At 42.6% G+C, this 19,270-nt stretch overlaps 1 protein-coding gene across 6 annotated transcripts in view; it reads left to right on the plus strand.

Moving 5' to 3' along the window:
* Nsmce2 (NSE2 (MMS21) homolog, SMC5-SMC6 complex SUMO ligase) overlaps window positions 1-19,270 on the plus strand; it is a 213,562-nt gene that overhangs the window by 44,304 nt on the left and 149,988 nt on the right. The window lies entirely within an intron of this gene.

The raw sequence follows: 19,270 nt of genomic DNA on the forward strand, positions 1-19,270 counted from the left end.
TGGATGCAGGGATGATGCTCTGGACTGCCCCACGGCCATCATGCCATAGCTTTCCAGAGGGGCCATCTACAGTCTTCTGAGTAGCAGTGATGGCATGGACTGTAGAAATTGACCCATTCTTATCATCTTGTACAAAGTTCAAGTCCAAGTGGATCATGGATCTCCACATAAAACCAGATACACTGAAACTAGTAGATGAGAAAGTGGGGAAGAGCCTCGAACACATGGGCACTGGGGAAATTTTCCTGTACAGGACACCAGTGGCTTATGCTCTAGGATCAAGAATTAACAAATGAGACCTCATGAAATTACAAAGCTTCTGTAAGGCAAAGGACACTGTCAGCAGGACAAAACGGCAACCAACAGATTGGGAAAAGGTCTTTACCAATCCTACATCTGATAGAGGGCTAATATCTAATATATACAAAGAATTCAAGAATTCAAGATTCCAGAGAATCAAATAATCCTATTTTAAAAATGGCGTACAGAGCTAAACAAAGAATTCTCAACCGAGGAATCCCTAATGGCTGAGAAGCACCTAAAGACATGTTACTGTGAACTTTTACATAGCCACAAAAATTCTTTTTCAAAAGATATTACTTCAGTCAATGAAGTACCAGTATTTACCATCTCTCTTCTACTCCTCCCTTAGAATTTGAAGCTTATGTTCAGGAAGTTTACTTTGGATTTAGATATTCTGGATTAATTTACCAGTAGTTTCCTGGGCAGTCTCTTTAACAGCTCACAGAAGCTCTTAGATTGCCACCTTTGTCTTGTGAGAAATGTGTGCTACTGTGTGGGTCTGAAAGTTTAGTTAGGAATAGGTATTCATTTCAGGGTGTATAAAGGGAAAAGGAACCTGGTTTTAGCAAGTTTGTTTATGGATGTAGTGTGTACTACAAAATGACCAATTTCCAAAGCATTTCTAAAGACTTTTAGAATGAGTGAGTTTAATGCCTCTGAGCTTGATGGAGACTTTTCAGTCATGATAGCATATGTGTTACAGAAGTGTTGTGGAAAGTATGAGGGTACACTGATGATGAGATCTAAGTGGTGTAGTTACTTCCTTATCACAGTTAACTAACCTTTGGAAAAAACGGTTCCATTTTATGTGGAGACTGAAAGATGTTCTGAAACTTAGGTTTCAGTGGCCCTGCCATACCTTGCTTTCTGAGAACTCTTTTAGATGGCTTCCCCTCCAAATGTCTGTTGAGTAAACATGTACTACATCCCTATGTGCAAGCACTTGTCTGTGTAAGGCATAGAAATCAGTGAGTAAGAACCACATGGCTTTACCTCTGATTTCCGAAGTCTGGAACAAAGTAGACATTTAACGAGCAATAGTTGTATTTTATTACTGTCCCTGTGGACCATTTAATCACTCCAAGCATAGTATTTTTGGTTGCTGGTTAGAAGACCCCTTTCTGAAGAAGAGAGACTACCGATAAGAGTAAAATGAGGAGTCTTCATATGGAAAATGAAAGGTAGTTGACTTCTTAGTTGTCAGAACGAGGACACCTTATTTGTGATGGTCTTTACATTTTTTTAAATTTAACTGAGATAGTCTAGTGTAGTCCAGGACATTTGAACTTGCAATGTGTAAGGTTACAAATGTGCACTACTGTGCCCAGTTTTATGGGGTGGTAGGGATTGAACCCAGGACTTTTTCATGCATGCAAGGCAAGCACAGTAATTGAGCTACATCCCAGCCCCCATATCTGGTAGTATGTATGTATGTATGTATGTATGTATGTATGTATGTATGTATGTATGTATGTATTTAATTTATTTAACCTATCTTTATTTGTCCTTTTTTTCATGTTTTTTATTCACTTTGTATTACAATCACTGCCCCTTCCTATCGATTTCCCCTACTACACAGTCTTTCCCCTGCCCCTGTCCACGTATCCCCTTCTCTAGAAGGTGGAGGCCTCCCTGGGTATCCTTCAGCCCTGGCACATGAAGTCTCTGCAGAATTAGACACATCTTCTTACACTGAGGCCAGACAAGGCAGCCAGTTAGGGGAACATAATTCCACAGCAGTAGCTTTAGGGATAGCGCCCTCTCCAGTTGTTGAGGGATGCACATAAAGACCGAGCTGCACATCTGCTACATATGTGGGGTGGAAGCCTAGATCCAGCCCATGTATGCTCTTTGACTGGTGGTTCCATCTTTGAGAGCCCATAAAGGTCCAGGTTAGTTGACTCTGTTAGTCTTCCTGTGAAGTCCCTATCCCCTTTGGGACTCTCAATCCTTCACCCACCTCTTCCATAAGAGTCCCCAAGCTCTTTCCAGTGTTTGGCTGTGGGTCTCACCATCTGTTTTAGTCAGCTGCTTGGTGGAACCTCTCAGAGGACAGTCATGCTAGGCTCCTGTCTGTAAGCATAACAGAGTATCATTAATAGTGTCAGGGATTGGTGCTTGCCCATGATATGGGTCTCTAGTTGAGCTGGTTATTGGTTGGTCATTCCCTCAGTCTCTGTTCCGTCATTGTCCCTGCATTTCTTGTAGACAGGATAAATTTTGATCAAAAGTATTCTGGTGATTAAGTTTTGTGATCAAAAGTTTATGTGTACCACATGCATGCAGGTGCCCATAGAAGCCAAAGAGGACATCAGATCCCCTGGGACTGGCATTTGTGAGCTGTTCTCTGCAAGAGCATTAAGTACTCTTAACCTTCCCTTTTGATGATCATCATGTCAAAGTTTAGAGTCCCTTGATTATTCCAAATTCTTAATATCAGAAAAGCAGAGGAAAATGCCTGCCTTCGTAGGTAAGAACCTGAAGTGGTGGCGTAACCCCCAGAGGTTGGTCAATGATTGAGTTGCTAGCAGATCTTTGAGTGCTTACTCCATAGCGGCTACTGTGCCTGGTGCTGTATATCATGGCAATATCCCATTTAAGGACAGTTTCATTACTGACCATTCTGTTTTTCAAGTAGATGCTACTCCTGGAGTTAGACTGACTAAATAAACCCAGTGGTTGTCTTCTGGGCTTCTCATTGTGTTTATTAGTGTTTGCACTTACATCTATAATTTGGCCTGCGGCCTATGGATTAGTGAGAGTAGACAGGGAAGAAAGGTGAATTCAGACCAGTTCAAGGGATACCCCAATCTGTCTTCAAGTATGTGTTCCTTCAAAGAGACAGCAAAAATGCCTCGGGCTGCTGTGATTGGGCGAGCTTAAAGGACAGTTTGAAATTGGTTCTCTGCTTCTACCATGTGGTCCCAGGGTTAAGTGCAGGTTATGAGTTAGGCTTGGCGGTTAGTTAACTTTATCCCCAGCATCTTGATGGTTCTTACAAACCTTTTAATGATCTCAATTCTGATGTTCAAAATGAATTGGAACCTTAAAGCTAAATGATAGTTGATTCAACTGGTTTGTATTATTCCCTTAGATTATCAGTCATCAGTGGTGAAATATATTATTTCATATAGTCTTTTGAAAAGAAGTCACCCCAGCTCTGAGAAGAGTCATCCAGCTTCACCTATGTCTGCTTTGTCATGTGATGCAGTTGGGAAATCCAGAGCCTGAGTCTTTTCTTCACTTTACCCAAAACTCTGTCTGTCCTACTTACATCTTGCAGATTATGTAAGACGTTAAGGATTTAAATCGGATTGCAGTCACATAGCTGGTTCTGTTTTTAAGTCAGTGTCTAATACATTTTTACTGCAAGCCCGAGAGCATTGGCTCTTTTGTCTTTCTCACAGATGAAGTCTCCCTACCCTATTATGCTTACTGCATTTGTTATTTGATATGCTAACCTGAGTGTTATCTCCATTTCATAGTTAATACGTTTAGTTAGCCACATGGAAATGTACTCCATATATAGTTGGCAACCATGGATGATAAAAGTACAGACTGGGTCAAAGCGTGTTTACCTCAGTCCTGTCATCATGCAGTGAGTTTTGGCCATTTCTGGTGTCTCACTTCCCTGTGCCTGTGCCCTCTCACCCTTCATCTTTCATCAACTGGTAAGCCTAGAGCTTTTGTTTATTTGTTTATTATCAATTTAACATGTGGCCCTATAGGTAATCTCCCCATCACTACAGCTCCCCACCCACCCAACCACCCACCCCAGGGACTCATTATGTAGATGGGCTGTCCTGGAACTCACTTAGAAAGCTAATACCTTATTTTCCACCACCTAAAGGAAGTTCTAGGACAGAGGATGTGACTGCTGGGTGTGAATATCTGCTGAGGGGATGTGCAAATGTGCTTTGCTCTTCTAGACAGTCTGAGCCCTCACTAAAGGAAGGGGACGGACGGATCTTGGGATTATAAAGCCTAAAGATAAAAATTCTTAAGCATGGTAGAAGCTAGGCTGTGGACTAGCAAGGATGACAGAAGAGAGAGGCAAGTAAGAAGCTGTTGGAACCAAATGCCCCAGCCCTGGGAGCCCACCCTCTCTTTACTTCCTGTGACCCACACTGAACTCCCCAGAGTGAGATGCTCCCCCAAACAGTTCAATTCCGAAGCCTCTGATGAACAGATCGCATGCGAACTTGTTCTTCCACAAGAACATTGCCCTGGGATAGCAGTTTCAAGGGGGAACGGGAAGCACCAACTTTGGGAATTTACTCACGAGCTACTTGGCCTTGGGATATATCTATTTCCGGCTTACTGGCTCCTATGTTGGTCCTTTAGAGCTTCCTCTGTAGTCATCTTCAATTTGCAGTTGTGTTTGGGACTTTTTGTCTTAAACATGGAATTAGGCCTGTATATACTGTCACTAATGAGATGGTCTGTAGGAAAGACTTTAGACAAATCTTTTAGTTATCAAGGGAATATGGCTGCTAGAGGTGGACATTCTTACACTGAGATTCATTTTCATAGTTTACAGAAATCAGTGTTTTGTTAGGTATTAAATGTCCAATTTTAATCAGAATTATAAAATGCTTAATACTCTAGTAGGCCTTGTACTCTATTGCAGTATTTTCAAAAGTTGTCCTGGAATAGGAATTAATTGGATGTGAATAAGTATAATAGGAGAATAGGATTTTGTGGTTAAGTAAGCTTGGGGGATGCTTAATAAAATAATTTCTCTAAATACTCCAAAGCCTTCAATGTGCTTATACACTATGGGATTCTCCAGAGGAAAAGGATATTTAGAAATGTCCTAAACTGAGCTGACTAGAAAACACGTTGGGGAGGGCGGACACGCCCAAGAATCCTCTGTTAAATGCTTCTGTAGTCGCAGCCTCTTCATCTTTTTAAATAAGATTGAAACTAAGTGTACGAGTGTTTTGCCTGACTTCATGTTTGTATGTCTGTCCCATTGTACAGTGCCAATGGAGGCCTGAAGAGGGCACTGGGTCCTCTGGAGCTGGAGTCATTGGTAACTCTAGCTGCCAAATGGGCACTGGGAACGGAGCCCAACTCCTCTGCACTGCTGAGCCGTCTTGTCACTCCTGGCAGTTCCCTAAATTTACCAGGGAAGTTAAGGGCTGGATCCAGCAGCTCTTCTAGAGGTTTCTATTGTCTAGGAAACTCAGAAGTCGGCAGAGCACAGCAAATCCACTGCAGGAGGTGGCCCTCAGTGATTATTCTGTGAAGTGAGGGGAAAGGGTCAAGCTTTGAGGGAAAATGGTAAGCTCTTCCACCAGTGAAGGAGGAGTGAAGAAGCTTTTAAAGACATCCAGACTCTATGGCTGTCGGTCTGCTGGAAACAGTCAAGACCCCTCCATCTGTGATTTATGGCAGGGAAAATAGAAAGAAGGGAAAATGACAGGAAAGTGGGGGAGTTACAGAGCAAGCCAGAGGGCAGCTTTCACTAAGCCTGCAGGGTAGAATGTGGAAAGTAACCTCAAAGGCCCATGGGTTTGGATCCTTGAGCCTCCCTAGCAGTGCTCTTTGGGGAGATTGTACAAATTAAGAGATGAGGCCTGCCTGTCGAGTGTAGATCACCAGAGGAGGTCCGGATGTAACCCGCAGCCTCATGCCCCCTCTGTCACAGCTGGGAGTCACTCCCACTCGCTTGCCCCACCTTACCCACCCTGATGGACTCTATCCCTTGAACTAAGGGCCAGAATACAACATTTTCCTTTCACTGAATTTAGTCACTGTGACAACAGCGAATCTAATAGAGGGATTATCAAATTGGCAGGCAGGGCATGGGAAACAGACCTTTGAACAACCAGGGTTACCACACACTCCAGTTAAGCACTGGGGTACAGGTAGGGTGACTGAAAACCTTAAGTCTTGGTAGCGATAACTACCTATAACAACATGAACTATGTACATGGCAGGACTGCTCTTTATATAGCACTCTCTGTTGTCCTCACCTTGGATGTAGTCTGCCTGACACAGCGAACTTCGTGGCATGATTTTGTCATTTGTAAAGTTCACATTTGAGACCTCTATGATCAAATTACAGAAAAATCCATATCAAAGAATCTCATGGTTTAAGTAAGTTTAGAAATTTGTCTTAGGTTAAATTCATAACTATCATGGGGTGCATGTAGCCTGTGGACCATAGAGTGGACACACATGGACCTACATATAGATAGCATGGATAGCCACTTTAATCTACTTCCAGAATCATCTTTTCTCTATAATTGACAAGAACTGAGCTTGAGGTCTGGGCTTTTTCTTAACCATCTGGCAGTGGTGGTGAGTGGATAACAGAAAGGCAGGAAGCCGATCGATCTGGGGAGCGAGTCCCCAAATGCTTAGGTTCACTGTAAGACCAATATGTGACTACGTGCTTACCTGGGGAGTTGAAAGCAGTTCTTTATTGATCTCATAATTAAGTTACCCAGTTAACGGTCATAATGTACTTCAGTTACTTAAGATACAAAAGCCTTGCCTTGTTGATTTGTCCCAAAGACAGCTACAAAATAATTTTAACAGTGATCTAGTTTGATAGAGATGATAAAAACATACCTACATGTCCTGTAGTGAGGACAGACTCAATAAATTCTGCTTGTATCCATTTAGACTTTGAGCCTCAGTGTCTACTTGGTATGGGGATAGCAGTGCAGGTCATCTGGGAAGGATGAGAAGTGACATCCTAAACACTCTGTCACACTACCATCAGGTTGTGCAGGAACGTCCTCAAAGAAGGGTCATCATCTCCCTTGGCCAGAGTCAGCATCCTGAAAGAATTTTAGCTCATGTGTGCAGTGGGCAATGGGAAACTGTTCTCCCCTTTTCTGTGGAAGAGCTGTTCCCAGAAGCTAGAGTGGAGAGCTGGCTGTGGAGAGAGAGCTTGCTGCCCTTGTCAAGTGTTTGACCCAGAAGGATTGGGAAGGAACCAGGACCTGGGCTAGTGCAGAGGCCAGGGAGCAGTATGACATTTGGCAGTGGAAGCTGAGGTTGCCTGATAATAACTGTACTTATTTTTATCCATAGAAGCCAGGGTAAGCTAGTGGACGGTCATGGGAGTTGTTCTAAGATTAGTACCAGATAATGAGGTAAACATGATTTCTAGTCTAAGAATGATGTGTGGTATTTTCTTAGACATTTTATATATGTACCAGAGATGAACCCTAAATATGTTTCTCTGTGTATACAAGATTATTGAATCATTCTGTTTATTGAGCTGTATGTTACATCTTTAAATCTTATTTTGTTCATGATATCCCTTTGAAAAATGGTATCAGTAGCTTTTTGGTAATGGTATTGTATTGGCCAGAAAAATATGTAGGGTTATGTACTTATTTATTATTTATATCAATATTTACTTATATATCATATGTGAACCACATTTCAGAGAGAATCTCTGTAAACCATTTACAATCAAGAGAACAATAGGAAGAGTATAGGGTCCCAGCCTCTGGTGAGTTTGCAGTTACTGTGGTACTACAAAACGTAGTTTGTTAAGGGAGCCAGTGCTCAGCAAGCTCACTGCAAGTCCAGGGAGCGCATCTCTCTGTTTTGCCTTCAGAACACTGAGCTTCTGGCAAAGGTGGTATTTTTTCTTTTGTTTCATGACCAACCTGATAATTTAAGCACTAGATATTTTTGCATTTCATCTCTTTGCGCCACTTATAAGTGGTTTTAAAAAATATTTTTCCTCCTTTCATCTTAAAATAAGCATTTAATTATATTTGACAAGAAAGTGCTTGTTAGGAAGGCCTGATCCTTGCTTTTGTAATTGGAAACAATAACCAGAAGTAGTTGAATGTGATTGCATGCACAAATAATTCCCAGACATCTGGTCACACTTGCTTTTTACCTTCCTCTCAGCTGGCACCTGTAAGATCTCACATTCTCTCCAGCCTGCCTTTCAGTCACCTCAACCACTTGTGGTTCTCAGAATGCTGTTGACACTGAGAAGCAAGCCCTGTGGACCCAGTGGGCCACCCCTGGTCACCCTAAGGTTGAGTTTAGTTAGCCCTTGATGGGAAACAGAAGCCTAACGTGTCTCATAAAATCCTAAATGGGACCTCGGACTGGGCTGAATCCCAGGTGTGCTTAAAGAATCCTCTCTTACAAAATCAGAAATGAATTTGACATACAAGGTGTAATTAAACCATGTTTTTAAAAATGCCAAAAACATCATCTGTTCATTTCTTTCTTTCAGAAACTCTTGACGTACTACTTGGAACACCTGTAAAAAATATGGTAGCATATAATATGACATGATGAAATTAGAACATGTTTATATATTGTGTTTTCTTTAACAACAGTGAAATTACTCAGTCAGAACATGAAATTAAGATGATTCCCTTTCCACTGTATCGTGTCATACACAATGCTGTTATGGGAGTAACAGATTTCGGTCTCACTGATCAGTGTAATGTGTGACCCTGAGCAAGTTCCTTAGACTTTATGCTCATCTGCAGACTCAGCTTTGTAATAGCTGCCTCACCTATCCGATAGCGGTGTCTTGATTTTTAGAACGAGATAACATGTGAAAGTCCTTAGAGGTGAAAGTGCAGCTCACTGTTCTAGCCTGCTAGCTTTTACCCCACCTCCATTTTCCTTTATCTCTGTGTTTAAGCACAGAGCATCATGCATGCTAGGCAACCTGTAGCTCCAGCCCTTACCTCTTCTCTCTTCGTGAAGAAATACCTACCTGAGCTTTAAGTTAGTGAGTGAGCTTCTCCTCTAAGCCACCTAAGCCGGAATGGATGGCTGCAGACCACTTTCCTGTATTTGTTTTCCTCACTGCTTAAGCTGAAAGGAAGGAATGTGTAAGACCCACATTTACCTTTTGCTTTCAGTGCTGTTGTCTTCTGGTAAAGGTTTATTTCTGTCTACCTGCCTACCACGAGAAGTTTTCAGAGAATCTCATCTAACAGTTACAAAGTGTGTAATGCAGATCAGCCTGCTCAGGATTATGAAACTTTTGAAGTAAACATCTGTGCATGACAAAGAGAAACCGTGATTAAATTAAAGCAGTTTATACTCTGATCAGATGGCTTAGTGGCTAGCTCATTGTATAACAAAAAAGCATAGAGTTAGTGAAAATTCATAAAGCCATATATAATTAGTCTAAAAATAAATTGAATAAACCACAGTCAGTCACCTTTCTGTCTCTTGCTTTTTTTTTTTTTTTTTTTGCTGACTAGTTGCTATCTGACTGATAAGGAAGGTTAGGTTGAGAAATATAAATCTGGGTTCCTGTCGTAGCCCTGCCAGGCTGTAACTTTGGGCCAGTCTCTCAACTTTTGCACTTTGGTCTCCTCATTTCTAACATGGGACATTCGTAGTATTTGTCCTGTATAGCTCAGTGAGCTGCTTCTTACTGAGCTTGGTAACCTTATTTGCCCTTGGACACAGTGGGCACTCTTGGTTCTGCCCCTCAGCAAGGTCAGTGAACTTTCCCAGGTGGTCAGTCACCTTGCTGCTCTCAAGGAGTAGCACTAAAGCTTCACTTTCCTTCTTGCAGCCAGTCAAGGCTTCTTCATGATGTTTCTGTTTTCAATTAGATGTGGTTTGTTAAATTCATATAGGATATAGCTATTAGCTAAGATAAAATATTTTATCTTAGTTATAAAGTGTATTTAGAATCTTGCCTAAAGCTCTCAAAAGTAAAGGCTGAAGAAATTCGATCTACACAAAATTGGCCCTCCACACCGATTTGTTATCTGTAAAAGAAGGATCTCAGTGTTACCTGTTTTAGGGAAAAAATATTGTTATATATGTGCAACTTTTATACTAAATAAGACATTTATAATTAACTTCTAAAACCACATATGTTCTATTTTAAAATAGCAGTCTTGTGAATATAAGGGGATTTTAGGGATTTAAAGTCAAATAAAACTGAGGCCAACTTTCTCTACTTTGGGAGATGATTTATGCTTGAGTTTATTAAAACATTCAGTCCTTTTCATAACAAGGGGGAGTCTGACTGACATTCCTCCAATGTGTGCTACATACACAGTATCAACTTTTGTTAATGGAGGCTGAATTTGCTTTTCCCTTTGGTACAGGGGATTGAGCCCACACATACTAAGCATGCCCTCTGTCATGGAGCTATCCCCCACTTCCTGAGAAATCACTTTCTCTTTGTCATGTCAGCCTGGAGGTTTGTCCCTGATCTGTGTAGGAGCAGTAGGGATGGAGTCTGTTCATGGAAGATGGAGTCAGTGTTGTCTGTGTGAGGCTCTGTGGAACGTGTGAGGAGTGGTTGACTGAGGGAGGAAAGCACACTAAATTGAAGTTTGAAGGGCAAGCCTTACTGCTGCTTCTCCACTATCTGATCATGTGACATTCAATTAACGATCTGTCCTCACAAACATTTTGCTTTTCATTGTCAGGAGGATAATGGCACCTCAAAAAGTGGCTTCAAGAATTAAAGGAGGGTCATGGACGTTAATGATAGACACCGAGAAGATAGTAATTGTCTCTTTTAATCTCTCAACCTAAGGATTTTGTGAAATGAAGTTGAAAAAAAAAAAAACAGAAATGAAAAACTGTTTTGGGAACTGTTATAATATCAGGTGGCTTTTTTTTTTTTTTTTTTTTGACTGACCTGAACCACTTCTGGAGTCAAATAATCAGGACCAAATAGGTTATAGCTAGAGGACCTGGAAAATGAGGATGAGCATCATCATGATAATGGTAACTATGTATCCTAGGCTGGCCAACAAGTTGCTATGTAGGTCAGTCAGATGGGCCATAAAGTGAGAGAGATCTGTCTGCTCCTCCCTCCCCAGTGCTGAGATCTGTGTGCCTGTGGTATGCGTGTGTGTATTTGGAAGTATTTAGAAACTGAGTTTCCAGAATAGAGATGCTCAATCTGTAATATAGTATTTTCTGGCTTTGTGGCCACTCTGCACTCTCAGCTTATAGGCTATTAGGTAACTCCTGTAAGCAATGTGCACGCGTTATTCTCAAAGATGCTCCACAGGTAGGGAAGCACCTAAGCTAGGGCTTTGTTTATTGTTTTAATTTTCCCATAGCACAGCTGTTACTGTATCCTGACAGGGGAGGCTTAGAAAGCATAAGGCGATTTGATAGATCTGCTAGTGGGAAGCAATTTCAGTCCTTCGTCCATTGCACTGTCACGTGAGGCATGGAAGGTCCAGTCTTCTACACTTGCATTGTTCTCATCCTGCACTGTAAGCATAAGGCATGAGATACAGACCAGACTGAAATCAGACTTAATGATTAGAAATTGTATATTACTGTATGGTAATTTATAGATTCAAGGAAAAATGTTAAGTTACCTGATAAATAAGCTTCCTTTGTTTTTTAATTATTCTAGTCTACTTAGCAACAATGGGAATAGGCAAAACAGCAGTTCCTCTTCTTTTAGGTCATAATAGGAATGGTGTTCTTCTAGTTAAGACCTCCTGACTTGTATGGCTGTGGCTGAGATCCAAGAGAGACAAGGAAAATGAGCCCATAAGTACTCCCCAGACTGGGCTTCCTATGATGATACTCAAAGAATATGCCTTCTTGAGGCTCAGCACTGGCCCTTTCTTTTTCCAAGTTTCTGCTTCCTCGATAGATGGAGCACAAAAGTGTATATCCCTAGGCTCACTGCCTCATGCCCTTCCGTGCACAGTCTTACGTAGTTCACCGCACGCCCCAGTGCGTACTCTGACATCTCTTACTCCATGTGTTCACTCTGACATCTTTCCTCCCATGGCCGCCATTTTCCCTGTGTTCACTCTGACATCTTCCCCCCACGGCCACCATTTTTCCCTGTGTACCTCCTGACATCTTTCCCCCATGGCTGCCATTTTCCTGTGTTCACTCAGACATCTTCCCCCACGGCCCCCATTTTCCCTGTGTTCACTCTGACATCTTCCCCCCACGGCCGCCATTTTCCCAGTGTACCTCTGACATCTTTCCCCCACGCCCCCCATTTTCCCAGTGTACACTCTGACATCTTTCCCCCCACGGCCCCCATTTTCCCTGTGTTCACTCACATCTTTCCCCCCACGACACTCTCTTTCCCCCCATGGCCGCCATTTTCCCAGTGTACACTCAGACATCTTTCCCACTCTGACCTCCCATCCTACACCTCTCCATGCACAGTCACGTCGTTCACCTCATGCCCCTTCTTACACTGTCAGACACGGACTGGAGCAAGACATGCATATGTATTTGTTTTGTTTTTGAGTGGGGGTTTATTATGTAGCAGACTGGCCCAGAGCTCATTATATAGCCTTCTGCCTCAGTGCACCGAGTGCTGGGATTGCAGGTGTGTTCCTGATGAGCATGAGACTTTTCTCCATGCCCTCCGTGCTTTATCTGTAGATTCCAATACAAGGTGGTTCTTCACCACCACATCAGCATCAGTATCACCAGCCACTGCTGCGTTGAGTCAAGAGAAGCTTATCTAAATCTGTGTAAGTTTAAGGCCTTTCATAGTTAGAACTTTGAATGCTCAGAACATTCATTTTGCTGCAGTACAGATGAAGGGAAGGAAACATGGCCCACGTGTATTGACAGTATAGTAGAAAACAGTTAGGAGGTTATGCAGGCTGATCTCATGGCAACTTGACACACATTCTGGAGTTATCTGGAAGGAGGAACCTTAGATGTGAAAAATGCCTCCATAAGATAGATCTAGCTGTAAGGCATTTTTAAATTAATAATTGACTGGGGAGGACGCAGCCCATTGTGGGTGGTGCCATCCCTGGAGTGGTGGTCCTGGCTTTTATAAGAAAGCAGGCTGAGCAGTCCAGTAAGCAGCACCCCTCCACGGCCTCTGCATCAGCTCCTGCTCCCAGGTTCTGGCCCTGTCTGACTTCCTTCAATAATAAATAGCAATGTGGAAGTGTAAGCCAAATAAACCCTTTCCGTCAAAACTTGCTTTTTGGTCTGGGGTTTCATTGCAGCAATAGAGCCCTGACTATGATAGAGTCCACTTAAAACAGTAATGCGCTAAAGGAGATTAGGCTAAGGAGATAGGAGAAGTCTAGGTCTGAAGAGAGTGCGATGACTTCATTTCCTTTCAGGAATTACACTGGTTATTCTTCTCCTTATTGTGACCATGCCTCAGAAGAAGCGACTTAAGGGAGGAAGGGGTTCTCTTGGCTCACAGTTGAAGAAGGGATGTGGTCTACCGTGGCAACGAAGGCTCAGCAGCAAAAATGTGAGGCAGGAGGCTGGCATGTGTGTCTGCAGTCAGGAGGCAGAGAGCAGACAGGAAGTGAGGCCAGGCTATTAAGGCCAAAGCCTGCCCTCAGTGTCACACTTCCCCAGGGCTCTGTTCCAAACAAACCCACTGACTGAGTGTTCACACAACATGAACCTGTGGGCAACATTTCACATTCAAACCACAACAGAGACACATTATTTAATCTTAATGGAGGAGATGGGATGTTTTCTACAGTAGAAATGCAAGTGCCGGAGGACATTTTCTAGCACATTTTGGTATCCTTGAGGAACTGAGAACAAGGAAGGACAGGAGGGACTTTAGTCCTTGATAGAAATGTCAATGTGCTGAGTGCCACCTAGGAAGTATCTGCCGAAACTAAGCTGGAAGTCAGTATGGTTGTTCAAAGGTCTTCTGAGTCATGTAGTTAGAATATTTCACTTGATACACAGTACCTGGCTTATCATTTTAAAAGACTTAGAAGAGTTTTTGAAATCACTGATTGATGAGTCTAACTTGTGTGCAACATGTTTTGTCTGAATAGTTTGTGGGTTTAAAGCTGCCTCTTAAAATACCTACATCACAAGTTCCTGGTGAGTGGCAAACAGTGGCAAGAGCAAGTTCTCTGTGTAAACGCTGAGGTATGCGTAAGTCCCCTTGACAGGCGCTTGAGAATTTCTACAGTTTAGGCTGCACTTGGAGGATGGGAAGAAGGAGGGAAGGGACTGGTCCTTTGCTCCCAGATGCTCTTCTTCAAAGTTCCCACCATATTTGGTGGATGCCTGTCTCAGTTGTGCTCCACAGCTTGGAGGCTGGGAAGCTAAGCTCAGGACACCAGCATGTCCGTGTCTGGTGAGTCCACTTTGTTCACTGTCTGTTCATACGGTAGAAGGGCCTGTCAGGCTCCTGAGAGCCCTGGTTCCTTTTCTAAGGACACAGATCTGATCATGTGTCAGTGATCTGCCTTTGTTAGCACAACACCTTCCAGAGGTGGAGGATAGAATATCAGTAGACACCTGCAAATGCTACACACGTACAGAATTTGGCAACAGCAATTCCTTGTCATGCTGTGATTTCCAGCTTAGTCACCCTTGTTAGTTGGGCTTCCTTGTCCCCTATAAATAAGGGATATGATCCTAACACGACAGCGTTTTGTGGTGCCTTCTATGTCTAAATGGCCTTATGGAATGCTCCATACACTTCAGCCTGTAACCTCACTTCAAGAGGACAGCAGGCGGAAGAGCAAGCTTTCTGGTGCAGATGAGAAGCCCAAGGCTGACAGTCACCTTGGGTTTCCAAGGGTAACACACCTAGTGACACATGCTTAAGTTGTGGTCTGACATTCCTTTATGTGACATATCTGTGTTGATCGCTGTTACTTCCCAGCATTCCACTTCTTTAACTTTCATATTATGAATTTGATTTTGTTGGCTAGCTTCTGGCCACTCCTTCAAACCCCTCCCTCCCTGCCTGCCTGCCTGCCTGCCTGCCTGCCTGCCTGCCTGCCTGCCTGCCTTCCTTCCTTCCTTCCTTCCTTCCTTCCTTCCTTCCTTCCTTCCTTCCTTCCTTTCTAATTTTTATGTGCATTGGTGTGAGGGTGTCAGATCTCCTGGAACTGGAGTTACAGACAGTATTATTTTGAAGCCATCCCTGACCATCCATCACAAAGAACTTATGTATTCTCACCTTGTTTGGTGTATTACTTTTTCATTTAACCATAGTATAAACTCCACCAGGCCAGGGGCTTAGTCTCTCCATTTCATCTTTAACATATCTCTTGGGACAGTTGGGAAAGTCCACAGTAGAAGTTAAGTTGTAGCCTTAGTGACTTAGCATAAATTCCAAAATGAGGACCCAGCAACAACAACACTGAGCTCTTTGGGTACTTGCACTTAGACTACCCCTTACTCTTGGCTTCTTGTCCTGAACTAGGTGTTGGTGTGGTGCTTACTTTTCCTTTTGTTTGTTTGAAGGGATTAAATGGGACAATGACTATAAAGTGCCTTCATATCTCAGTATAGTATAGTACAGTACAGTACAGATTTAAAAAAAAAATCTAAAGCTAGACACATGTAGCTGAAGCTGCCAAGTTCTGCTTGCTGGGGCAGGAACATGGCTCCCTGGTTCAAATACATCTTCATCCACTTTCTATCTTCAGTAGTTACCTTCATTGCCCAAGCTTGGCAGTACTGAAACTTGCTCTATATACTCTGCTGGGCCTCAAACTTAGAGAACCTCTGCCTCTTCCTCCCTAGTTCTGGGATTAAAGGCACCACAATGGGGCGTAAGCTTTTTTTTTTTTTTTAGAGTTGGAGCTTAGTTGGGTGGGATCTTACCCTTGCCCACTCTTTATTTCATTTTACATCAGGATTTTCTTTATTTGTTTATTTATTTCCTTGAACACAGAGCTTAGCTCCGCTCCGTTCCATTCCTGGCATCCCTTCTGAAGCTGTACATTTTGTATTTTTCCTTGTTCATCTCGTTCCTTTTCATTATAGATCTCTTTAAGAGTGAACACTAGTAACGACATGGCAGAGTCAACACTAGGCTGTTTTGAGAGTTTTCCCTGTCAAAGCAATTAATCCAAAACTCTTCAATTTAGCCTCAGGCAGACTTTTTGGACAAGGGCAGAAAGCAGCTACATTCCTCACCAAAATATCACAAGAACAGTCTCTAGGCCACATGCTAACATTCTCCTCTGACACCTCTTGGAGCCAGATTCCCACAGTTTAAGTCACTGTCAGCACCACTGTCTTCCATGCTCTTCCTAGGATGGCCCACTAAGCCCCATTTAAAGAGTTCTAATTTTCTAATCCAAAATGCCAAAGTCTCCATTTCTCCAAGCAAAAGTGTGGTCAGCCTATTACAGCAATACTCCAGTCCCTGGTACCAACTTCTTTCTTAGTTAGGGTTTCTATTGCTGTAAAGAGACACCATGACCATGGCAGCTCTTATAAAGGGAAACAATTAATTGCAGATGCCTTACAGTTTCAGAGGTTGAGTCCACTATCATGGCAGGAAGTGTGGCAGCACCCAGGCAGACATGGTGCTGGAGAGGTAGCTCAGAGTTCTACATCTGGGTCTGCACACAGCAGGAAAGGACACACTTCCTCCAGCAACATCACACCTACTCCAGCAACTCCTAATAGTTATTCTCTATGGATCTATGGGGACAATTCCATTCAAACCATCGCAACTGTTTTTCTCTCTCAGTAATTGAAGTACCATAAACAAGGACCAGAGTGACATCAGTATTTTGCCACCAAGAATTTATGGTGTTCCCAAATGAAGTATCACTACCAAGATAAGATACTTACGTTAAGGAATTCTAGACAGATGAGTTTAGCTGCTCATTCTCTGGACATCTAAACTTTTCTTTGAGGCTTAAATTTGTACAAGCAGTAGCAGCAGCAGCAAAATGCTTCTCTTAACACATGTTAGCTTTTGTTCAGGAAAAGGTCTGTTCTGTTCTCTCCTCATCAAAGGGAGAGAGGGAAATAAAATGCCAACTACTGTTTCCAGATCCAAATTGAATTCCTGGACTGAGCTTTCTTTGTTCACATTCAGTGGGTACTCAGTAACTGCTAAACTATCAATTTATTTTATAAACTATTAGGAAAAAAAGAAGAGTAAGAAAATGTAAGAGATTAAACACACATTAATACACACACACACACACACACACACACACACACACACACACACACACGAAATATGAATCGAACTGGCCTTGGTGGCATTTGTCTAGAATCCCAGTGTTCCAGATGCTGAGGCAAGACTAATACAAGTCTGAAGCTAGTCTAGTAGGAAAATAGTGGCACCACCCCCTACACACCTACCTACCTTAGCTTCGCCTTTGATCCTTACCCATGCTTCTCTCTTCCACTCACTCCATGTTCTCTTGGCATCTCTCAGCTGATGACAGTTTGCTTCCACACATAAAGCCCAAGATCCTGGTTCCTCTGTCTGTATGTAGTGGCTTCTGTCATCCATTGTCTTTTACCTTAGAAATGGAGGTCCACCAGAATCACACCTGCCCTTTCTTCTCTGTAGTAGCAATCCTGATTACCCTGGACAGTCACAACTCACTGCCTCAACCGTTTTTGTTTTGTTTTGTTTTGTTTTGTTTTTAAGCCTTCTTTAAGTCTATGCCACAAGGGACTCAGAATTACTAGGCTTCTACTTGAACTTCCAGATCAGTAGAGCATTGTTGAGTCCTTGAACAATCATTCTTTGCTTGGGTTCTAAGACTGTCCAACCAGTAGAACCAGAGTTGCCATAAAGTAGGTAGGGTTGGGTGTAAACTGGTGTTCAATTATGACAGAGGGGAGAGTTGTGAAACTAGTTCTCTTCCCCCTGCCTGTCCACTCTGGCTCTAGGAGAAGCAATATCTCTCTAGATTACTCTCTAGAAGCAATTACTCTCTAGATTCCAGTATCACCAGAATTTCACCTTACCTAATCTCATAAGGTGCTAGGACTGAGTGTATCAGAGATGACTTCAGCGGATGATACTTTGTTTCAATAGGACTTATGTCCTGTTAGTTAGTATTAACCCGTATCTTTGTACTGCTTCACTATTAGTAAGTAAGGTATCATGGCAGCTGATAAGGCATTGGCTCAATCCGTGGGTGATAAAGGCATGGTGGGTGGCAAAAAACAGTTCCAGGTCAGAGTGTCTTTTCATGTGAGGACTCACACATGTGGTTTGGATATTTGCCTGGAGTCCTTCATGCTTTCACAGTGTTGTTGGTGTGAAAGGGAGACTTGAATGAGTTGGTTCTTTCTGTCACTGCCCCACATTGACCTTGTGCAGGATGTTTAACCACTGTGAGCTATCCACTCCTCGCATCTGTGAAATTGAGATAAAGATGTTGTTTTAAATTTGAGGCTTTGGGACACTTGGAGTTTAGAATTCAGATGTTCAATAGCAGTAGCCACAGTCCTCGTCCCACCCTACCTTAGGGATGGACTTTGTTAGACTGAGCACTTTGAAATGGTATCCTCGATATCTACTTCATTAGATGCTCCCCTGCCATCTGATAAGTGTTCTTCCAAGTACTCACCATAGTGTATCATAAGCTCTTCTGACTAGTTAAAGAATACCCATTTCCCCACTAGATCCCAGATCCCGTGATAGTAGTAGGGCACAGTTAACTTGTTAATCCATAAACCTTCTAGTGCCTACTACAGGATACAAGATATTCAGTAAATCACAGAGTGGATGAATACATGAATAAATAAACCATATGTTTTCTTAAATACTGTCAAAAAAGAATTTCTCCAAAACAAATGCGCAAACAAATTCGGAGAGGTGAGATCAACATTTGCAGTTGTTCTCTCAGGGACATGAGGATCCTAAGCTGTATTTCGAGTGCACCAGTTGCTCCTGTTGGCCCCACGATTAGAGTGGACATGGTGCTGTGAGCAGTGTGCTAGGGTGATTTTTCAGCATCATGAGTGCTGATGTGTACTGAGTAGAAGATGCCTGAAGGTGGCAAGCTGCCGTATTTGGCTGCCATCTTTTGGGTGTATTCTAATAGGACTGATCATTAAAACCAGATCAATAGCATATATACATATTTGACCTTACTCTTTCTCATTTTTATCTAAGCACCTTGAAGGAGGAAAGGTGTTCCAGGTCTGATTGGAACTGCTCAGTGATGGTGTCACAACACCCTGGCAAACTGTAAAGTCCACTTGGTGTGTCATAATGAACCACAAGGAAGTGTTTTCACTCCAGTGTTTAGTTAGAAGTCAGAATCTT

Source organism: Rattus rattus, chromosome 1 (genome assembly GCF_011064425.1).
Source record: "Rattus rattus isolate New Zealand chromosome 1, Rrattus_CSIRO_v1, whole genome shotgun sequence".
NCBI lineage: Eukaryota > Metazoa > Chordata > Mammalia > Rodentia > Muridae > Rattus > Rattus rattus.